The 9,765-nt window shown below is 47.7% G+C and overlaps 2 non-coding genes and 1 pseudogene across 2 annotated transcripts; 1 reads left to right on the forward strand and 2 right to left on the reverse strand.

Annotated features, from left to right (window-relative positions):
* Positions 1 to 2,211: 2,211 nt before the first annotated feature.
* Positions 2,212 to 2,413, reverse strand: LOC127054616 (uncharacterized; annotated as a pseudogene).
* A 1,471-nt stretch (positions 2,414 to 3,884) lies between these two features.
* On the reverse strand, positions 3,885 to 3,999 carry LOC127054623 (U5 spliceosomal RNA). The gene has a single exon (XR_007775299.1). It is a non-coding gene; the product is annotated as a U5 spliceosomal RNA (small nuclear RNA).
* Positions 4,000 to 7,115: 3,116 nt separating this feature from the next.
* Positions 7,116 to 7,280, forward strand: LOC127054607 (U1 spliceosomal RNA). Its single transcript, XR_007775287.1, has one exon. It is a non-coding gene; the product is annotated as a U1 spliceosomal RNA (small nuclear RNA).
* Positions 7,281 to 9,765: the final 2,485 nt, after the last annotated feature.

A 9,765-nucleotide genomic window follows, 5' to 3' on the forward strand; every position in this document is an offset into this window, starting at 1 on the left:
CACCAGTCATGGTTTTATAGGACCTCCGTCGTATCCCCCTTTAGTCGTCTCTTTTCCAAGATGGAAAAGTCCCAATCTTATGAATCTCTTCTTAGACATATGCTGGTCCATATCCCCTCATCATCTTTGTTGTCCTTTTCTGAATCTTTCCCATTCCAAACAGATCTTTTTTGAGATTGGGGTGACGGCATCAGGACGCAGTATTCAAGATATGGGGCGTACCATGGATTAATATTGAGCGATACGATAGTTTCTGTCTTCTTACCTATCCCTTGCTTATATGATTCCCAATGCTCCGCTGCACATTGAGTGGATGTTTTCAGAGAAGTATCCACAACGACTCCCAGATCTCTTTCTCGAGTGGTAACAGCTAATTTAGACCCCATCGTTTTATAGGGATAGTTGGGATTATGTTTTCCAATGTGCATTACTTTGCACTTAACAGCACCGACGTTCATCTGCCATATGGTTGTCCCATCACCCAGTTTTGTGAGATCTCTTTGTGGCTCTTCGCAGGCTGCCTGGGACTTAACTATCCTGAGCAATTTTGTATCATCTGCAAATTTTGCCACCTCACTGTTTACCCCTTTCCCCAGATCATTTATGAATAAGTTGAACAGTACTGCTCCCAGTACAGACACCTGGGGATAAGAGAGGGAAGATCCTCTTCTGACATTGGCAGACCAGGTGCCAGCTCATGCTAAGGCCCCTAGGCCTTACTGAAAAGTGACAAACGCATGGCTGGAAACTAGTCTTGCCCACCTGTTTGTTAGTGTTGTTAAAACAGGCATTAGATTCATAAAATGTGTTTAGAGTTTTTATGACAAGCTCGTGAGTTGCTGCATGCATTCTTCTCACCTATAATAGCCGTAGCCTATGTTGTAAGGTGATATATAAGCATTGGCACTAAAGCTGTAAAACCCCTTGCTGCCACCCGGCACCAGTCAAGAGAGAAGCATTACCAAGTGTGAAACGCTAGTTTACCAGACGAAGCGTCATCTCCTTTCCAACAAGAGAAGGCCCTGACTGAGACATCAGACAGGCCACTGTGGATCATCCGTGGACAAAAGACCTGGTTGATTGCTCCCCCTCACACACCCACGAGGAGGCAGAGACCTGTACAAACACTTGGCCCCATCAGCTTGAGCTCTGGGGAAATGGAATAAAAATCCCTGTCAGGAAGAAACTGTTGTCCCCACCCCCGATGCTGCTTGGACCTCAGGGAGATGGCACGCCTTCTAAGCATAGAGCGAGGGATCCTGGCTGTTTTGCTAGGGTTAGCCCTAAAGGACATGCAGAGTTTGCATGTTACAGCAGCTTCTACTACACCTGGGTGCCCAGCTAGAGTCAGGGTGCCCGAGGGGGCTGTCTATGACTCCATGTTAAGGCTGTTCTAGTGCCTGAGGAGATCACACTTGATGCTTGGTGGCTGAGATCAAAGTGTGGAACACACAACCGTGAGGAACCCCCACTGCCTGCCAGCCCGAGGCACCAGGGGCTCCTGCTCTCTGGGGCTCAGGCTGCACTAGAAGGGTAAGTTTCTAGCTTGCTGGTTCAGAAAACCGAAGGAAAAGATAGAGAACCCACATTACATTTTTTAAAAAAGAATCCTCATGATTTGTAAGCCACTGTTGTGATTTTGGGGATTTTCCAATATTGAGGGTGGCAATAATGAGAAGTTAAGGGTTATTATTTAGCATTTAGATTACAGTCCGTTTGGGTGGAAAAAATCAGGATTGGGGCCCCTGTGTGCCGGTGAAGCACGACACCTAGTGCCTTGTCTTGATCTTACGAACCAAGATACATAGAACGTAGTCGGGTGGGGAGAAATCTGTGTAACTCATGCAGTTGCTGATGTACATGTAATCTCAAATATTACCAAGCACCCACCCCAAGAAAAACAAAAACAAAAAAAACCATCTCCCCAACAGACCCAGAGTCTGGAAAGCATTGTCCCTCATACTGTTGAAAAGATTCACAGCAGAAAGAAGAAGTCCAGCTTCTTAAATAATTCTCTAGCAAGACAAAGAAGAACCTCTCACATCTGCAGACTCACAAAACACTTTCAAGAAACCATAACTGTATTATCATAAAAAACAAAAACACTATAGATACCAGATTTTTCTGCTATTTTCAAAGAATGTGCTTGAAAGAAAGATCATCACAGTTTAACTCTTTTCTGTTTTTCTAATTGAAAGGTTCTCTTCCTAATAGAGATACACCACTGCTGGAGACACTGCAATACCTAGTCAATACATGAAGTAGACAAAACCAGCTCTTTCTATTCTAACTAACCTTCTCATTTCAAAAATCAAGCTAATAGATAATCCTCACATCAAAGACATATCACAGATTACACTGATCAGAACAGACACTATCCTTTGATCTTAGCTCCAGGAAACCAAGAAACAATGCTGACACTCTGCCACGCACACACACCCCTGCGCCCACCCATTTCTACCTCACCAGGACGAGCTCCCAGACACGCAACAAACACCATAACTAGGAAACTCTATGGAAGAATTCAAAGCAAGAACCCTTTATACATAATTCTGTTCAAAGACAGACAAGTCTTGCAGATGCCTTCCTCTCGCTGGTTTCCCCTCTAGACTCATAATTTCCATAAACCCACCCACTGACCTGTGACTACCATCTCTCACTCTTAACTCTTACAGCAAACCAGGGGAAAGAAAGCCCGTGCAAGTGCTATTCCGCAGCCCCGATGCTCTTTTCTGCTCCTTCCCACACAACTATCTCAAACATACAGTCAATTGCATCAAAGCAGTTCCTCGCTATTGGGGCATTGGTGCCCCTTAGTCCCTCTGAGGTGATCGGCTGGTTCCTTCTGGCCTTCAACGCTAGGAACTGACTCAAAGAGCCACAACCTTCCTCCTCTTCTGCTCCTATGAACTATCCCTCATCTGGGCAAAACGTTTGAAAACACTGGTGTTTTCACAACAGGAAAGGCATGGACAATTTCTCTTCTGTGGAGAGATGAGGGAAACCATGCAATCACCTTCTGGAAGGTATATTAAGGAGGGCGGCGTAAGAACCCTCATGGACTAGATTAAGAAAGCAGCTCTTCAACTGACCTTCCAACAATGACAAACTAAAATCTGCAAGAGCAGCCTTTCAACTCAGGGGCCCAATATAAGCTGTTGCCAATAACTAACCGAAGAGTTACAAATGACTCCAAACCATACACTCTTAGGACAAACCAAACGTTAATGCAGGCTACGTCTACACTACAGGATAAATTAGAATTAGCTTAAACCGATTTTATAAACAGATATTATAAAGTCGATTGTGCACGTCCACACTAGGCACATTAATTCGGTGGTGTGGGGTCATCAGGCTAGCTAGCGTCGATTTCTGGAGCGGTGCACTGTGGGTAGCTACTATAAAATAATGAGGCCAATAACATCGATTTGCGTCCACACTAACCCTAATCCGATATAGTAATATCAATTTTAGCGTTACTCCTCTCGTTTTGTAGGAGTACAGAAATCGATTTAAAGAGCCCTTTAAATCGATATAAGAGCAGTGTAGTGTGGACAGTGCAGCGTTAAATTGATTTAAGGCTGTTAAAATCAGTTTAACAGCATAGTGTAGACCAGGCCACAAACAACACGTTTCTTTGCTGCTCTTCAACTGTGATAACCAAAAACTTACGAAACCAGAGAGCCAGAATACACATCACAAAACAGTCCCCTGGCTAGCTAGGAACCATCTCACTAACACAATGAGCTCAAAAAAAGAAAAGAGGCAGAAATCCCAAACAGTCATTTTCAGAGCTCTGAGTTGTTTTCATACACTGATAGAAAAGCTTGAGCCACTGACACCAGTTCAGGTAGCACCCTTCTGTTCTTTTCACAACAGGGAACAGCCTCCCCAAAGCAAAGCCTCAAAAAATTGGGTACAAACTCATAATGTTCTTCTTTACAGAAATCTTTAGCAAAAGGCAAAAGATTTATACAAACTGAAAAGAAAGCAGAGTGCAGAGAACACATGGCAAGGGCACTGCTGGGGCAACTGCGTATGCTACCACAAGTCAGGGTGAGTACTCTCACAGCCCGCTAAACCGCTAGCTTTTAGATGAAATGGAATTGACCCGATTGACAGCCCGAGTTGGATCATGGGAACCGGGGACACAGGGAGCAAAACCAGCCCCTTGACCAGGGACTTGCTTCGCTGCGGGCAATGCATTGTGGGTATACAGATAAGATACTCTGGCCGTGTCCGGCGGTCAAAGGAGACTTTTCTCCGGGCTGCCTCTGCTCCTTCCCCAGCTGGGCGGAGATTGGGATGTGGCGAGGGTGGGGAAGCTGCTCTCGTGAGACAGTCCTGCTGATGCCCAGGCGCATGGAGGACGGAGCCCGGACGAGAAGCCAGAGGGCACTTGGCCCACAGCTCAAATCCAGAGCAAGAGCACACACTTTGCAAAGGAACAGGAGCCGGGATCTTGGACATGAGATTCTATCTGCCAGCGGGGTGCGACCCCGCATTGTACCTGCTGCTTGGTTTGCCTCTGCTGCAAAGTAGCTGGCCTCAGATCCTTGGGGTTCGCTGAGCTGCAGCTCACCTTGATACACGGGAACAGCTTAAAAATCATGGAATATCAGGGTTGGAAGGGACCTCAGAAGTTCATCTAGTCCAACCCAATCCCCAACTAAATCATCCCAGCCAGGGCTTTGTCAAGCCTGACCTTAAAAACCTCTAAGGAAGGAGATTCCAGCACCTCCCTAGGGAAGCCATTCCAGTGCTTCACCACCCTCCTCATGAAAAAGGGTTTTCCTAATATCCAACCTAAACCTTCCCCACCACAACTTGGGATCATTGCTCCTTTTGTTCTGTCATCTGGTACCACTGAGAACAGTCTAGATCCATCCTCTTTGGAACCCCCTTTCAGGTAGTTGAAAGCAGCGATCAATCCCCCCTCAGTCTTCTCTTCTGCAGACTAAACAATCCCAGTTCCCTCAGCCTCTCCTCATAAGTCATGTCTTCCAGCCCCCTAATCATTTTTGTTGCCCTAGGCTGGACTCTTTTCAGTTTTTCCACATCCTTCTTGGAGTGTGGGGCCCAAAACTGGACATGGTACTCCAGATGAGGCCTCACCAATGTCGAATAGAAGGGAACGATCAAGTCCCTTGATCTGCTGGAAATGCCCCTACGTATACAGTCCAAAATGCCGTTAGCCTTCTTGGAACAAGGGCACAGTGTTGACTCATATCCAGCTTCTCATCCACTGTAATCCCTAGGTCCTTTTCTGCAGAACTGCTGCCTAGCCATTCGGTCCCTAGTCTGGAGCAGTGCATGGGATTCTTCCGTCCTAAGTGTAGGACTTGGCATTTGTCCTTGTTGAACCTCATCAGGTTTCTTTCGGCCCAATCCTCTAATTTGTCTAGGTCCCTCTGTATCCTATCCCTACCCTCCAGAGTATCAACCGCTCCTCCCAGTTTAGTGTCATCTGCAAACTTGCTTAGAGTGCAATCCACGCCATCCTCCAGATCTTTAATGAAGATATTGAACACAACCAGCCCCAGGACTGACCCTTGGGGCACACCGCTTGATATCGGCTGCCAATTAGACGTGGAGCCATTGATCACTACCCGTTGAACCCGACGACCTAGCCCGCTTTCTATCCGCCTTATAGTCCATTCATCCAGTCCTTACTTCTTGAACTTGCCGACAAGAATACTGTGGAAGATTGTACCAAAAGCTTTGATAAAGTCAAGGAATAACATGTCCATTGCTTTCCCCTCATCCCCAGACCCAGTTTATCTCCTCACAGAAGGCAATTAGGTTAGTCAGGCGTGACTTGCCCTTGCTGAATCCATGCTGACTGCTCCTGATCACTTGCCTCTCCTCTGAGTGCTTCAGAATTGATTCCTCGAGGACTTGCTCCATGATTTTTCCAGGGACTGAGGTGAGGCTGACTGGCCTGTAGTTCCCCAGATCCTCCTTCTTTCTTCCCTCTTTTCAAGATGAGCACCACATTAGCCTTTTTCCAGTCGTCCGGGACCTCCCATCACCATGACTTTTCAAAGATAATAGCCAATGGCCCTGCAATTACACCCGCCAACTCCTTTAGCACCCTTGGATGCAGCGCATGCAGCCCCATGGATTTGTGCTCGTCCAGCTTTTCTAAATAGTGTTGAACCACTTCTTTCTCCACAGGGGGCTGGTCACCTCCTCTCCATGCTGTGCTGCCCAGTGCAGCAGTCTAGGAGCTGATTTTGTTTGTGCAGAGGGGGCGGGGGCGGTAGGAGGAAAGCATCGAGTACATTAGCTTTTTCCACATCCTCTGTCACTAGGTTGCCTCCCTCATTCAGTAAGGGCCCACACTTTCCTTGGCTTTCTTCTTGTTGCTAACATACCTGAAGAAACCCTTCTTGTTGTTACTCTTAACATCTCTTGCTAGCTGCAACTCTAAGCGTGAGTTGCCCTTCCTGATTTCACTCCTGCCTGCCTGAGCAATATTTTTATACTCCTCCCTGGTCATTTGTCCAATCTTCTACTTCTTCAAACGGTGCTGCCTGCCAGTGCACTCAGCCTCACTTGGCAGGTAACAAAAGGGATGGAGTGGTCTTCTAGTTTCTGGAGAGTGGCTGACAACACCCGACCTTCTGCACTGAAGAGAAACTGACGTGAGAGAAGGCAGGGGAGGTCGTTCTTGCATTGGACCAACTTGCAGTGGGGAGAGAGAGAAGCAAAATGCAAGCTGCACTCTTTCCCCAGCAGCAGGTGGTCCATGTCGTCTCTCTGATAGCCTAGATGCCTGGGATGGGACCCGGCTACAATTACAGGGCACGCAAGAGCCCTGGCCCGGGCAGGCAGGGGGAGGGGCCTGAGCGGAGGGGCGGAGCCGCGTGAGCATGTATGCAGATCTGTGTGCGAGCAGAGCATTGTGGGAGAGGAGGCAGGCTGCCCAGTAGGGCCCGACTTTGGCACCGGGACCTTGTGTGGAGAAGGGAGGGGCCTCAGGGATGCGGCAGGGCAGCTGTCGGCAGTGGGGGCCAGTGTGGGCAAGGCCAGGGGTCGGGGAGAGCGGTCAGCCCCGTGTCTTATAAGTCTGGGGAGAGTGAGGGTGGGCAGCGGCTGGGCAGTAGAAGCTCATGCTTACCTGGCAGGGGACATACAATGACTGTGAAGGGGGTTTTTTCTAGAGTGAGGTTTCTCCATTGCACTGTGTGTTTGATGACCCTTGTGGTTTCCCCAAATGAGGGAAACTTGACTGCATAATTTGTGGTAGTGGGGGACTGTGTTTGTATTTTTCCCTGGCAGTTGGTTGAAAAGACAGAAAACAAAAGTCTTGGGATATCTTTAGTACAGCATGCAATTCTGTGGTTGGTTTTGACCAAAGCAGCTTTTTTTCTGTGTTTGTGTGACTGCTCTTTTTTTGCAGGCTCTGTAGTTCTTGGCATCTTTGTCATTCCCCCTGATGATGGGGCAAACAGAGAAAAATCAAAGCTCAGCTCTGAAACTTTACCTGTGGCTTACAAGGCTATGTGCTTTCTTGACTTTCCCTGGTTTTTTGCAGCTGATCTGTTCTCTAGTCTGCTTTTGGAGGCGGGGGCTTGGACCAATGCCTTCTATTGATCCAAGGGAAGCTGCCTGCCTGGTCTGCTTCTTTCCCTGCTTGTAGCTTCTTACCTGGCCCTCCTTCTTGGGCTCTTCCTCCTTTGAAGGGAGGATGGCCTGTCCAAAACACCTGTCCCACCCGGTCCCCTCATCCAGCAGGCAGCCTTGCCCCCTGCCCTGGGGCTGCTTTGGCTTTTGCTGTCTGTTCCTGTCTCTTGGTGGCCACCCTGTCTGTGCTACGGCGACCAGGCTGTCACAACCCTGTGCTGGAGGGGTCTTTCCGTCGTTTTAGGCCCACTGCCTCCCCAAATGCCTTTGCTGCTACGCTGGGGTTAGGGCGGCATGGCCGCGTCACCCAAGAGCGGGTTTCCCATATGCGCACCCTGACAGATGGAGCTGTTTTGACTTCACTGTTCAGGATGCACCAATCCTCGGGCCTGGTCTGCACGGGGAACATAAATCAGCACGACTACGTCAGTCCACCTTGGTGGGAATTTTCTTCCGTCGACCTAGCTCCCGCCTTTGGGGAGGTGGATGGCCTGCACCAACAAGGAAAACCCTCTCAAGGACCCTTCTCTGGGAAGAGTGCCCTTCCGTTTGGGGAGATTATGCTGCTTTAAAAAAGAGAAATAGTTGAACTGGGTCTCTCTGTGACAAGGTTGACTTTGTCTTGCTTCCCTCGTGGCTCCCTATAGCAGTTGTGTTCTGAAATCTTTAGGGTTTGACTTCATTTATGATGAAATCTTGCTGTAACTTTATTCTAATTTGGAATGAGTAACTAGACCTGAGCTTTTTGGTGTGTCATTGGAGCATTGTTTAAAAACCTGGGATTCCACTTTCTGCTGCCTTTCCATTACATTTCCTCTGAAAGCCCACTCAAAGCCTCCACTTCCCACATAACTCTCTCAAACATGCAGTCATCAGGCATACAGAAGATGCTTACAGTTTCACTCCATACCAGTTGTCATGTTATAATTCCCCCTCTGAACCTTAGCGACCAAAAGATGGGGTACCAGCATGAATTCCTCTAAGCTCAATTACCAGCTTAGAACCTGTAGTGCTGCCACCAACCAGGATTCCAGTGCCTGGTACATTCTGATCCCCCCAAAACCTTGCCCGGGGACCCCCAAGACCCAGACCCTTTGGATCTTAACACAAAGAAAGTAAACTCTTTCCCTCACCGTTGCCTCTCCCAGGCTTCCCCTCCCTGGGTTACCCTGGAAGATCACTGTGATTCAAACTCCTTGAATCTTAAAACAGAGAGGACAATTCACCTTCCCCCCTCCTTCTCTCTTCCCCTCCCAGACTCTCCCCTGAGAGAGACAGTAATCCTAACACAGAGAGAAATTAGCGTCTCTCTCCCCCTTCCCTCCTTTCTCCCCCAATTCCCTGGTGAATCCAGATCCAGACCCCTGGGGTCTCACCAGAATAAAAAAATAATCAGGTTCTTAAACAAGAAAAGTTTTTTATTAAAGAAAGAAAAAACAGTACAAATTATCTTTGTAAATTTAAAATGGAATAGGTACAGGGTCTTTCAGCTATAGACACTGGGAACACCCTCCCAGTCTAAGTATACAAGTACAAATTAAAATCCTTTCAGCAAAATACAAATTTGAACTTGCTTCTTCTTCCAGCCAAATACACATTTGCAAATAAAGAAAACACATAAGCCTAACTCGCCTTATCACCTAGTACTCACTATTCTGAACTTATAAGAGCCTGTATCGGAGAGATTGGAGAGAAACCTGGTTGCACGTCTGGTCCCTCTGAGCCCCAGAATGAACAACCACCAAACTCTAACAGCACACACAAAAACTTCCCTCCCTCAAGATTTGAAAGTATCCTGTCCTCTGATTGGTCCCCTCATCAGGTGACAGCCAGGCTCATGGACTTGTTAACACTTTACAGGCAAAAGAGACATGAAGTACTCCTGTTCTATTAACCTTTACTTATCTGTTTTGACACCAGTCCATTCCTTGCTGTTCCCGTCTAACCACTGCACACATATGGTATCCCCTCCCTACCCAAAGCTGCTTCCCGGCTTTTGCCGCTCAGGACAGGAAAACGAGAATGGAGAGGTAAGCTTGCAGGGAAACTCTCCTCAGCCTTGCACTCCACTTGCCAAGGGCCTTTTGGGGTCTTCTACGGCCTTTCAGGTTCATTTGATTCCAAGGTTTATGGTCT

Source organism: Gopherus flavomarginatus, chromosome 6 (assembly GCF_025201925.1).
Source record: "Gopherus flavomarginatus isolate rGopFla2 chromosome 6, rGopFla2.mat.asm, whole genome shotgun sequence".
NCBI classification, from domain to species: Eukaryota; Metazoa; Chordata; order Testudines; family Testudinidae; genus Gopherus; species Gopherus flavomarginatus.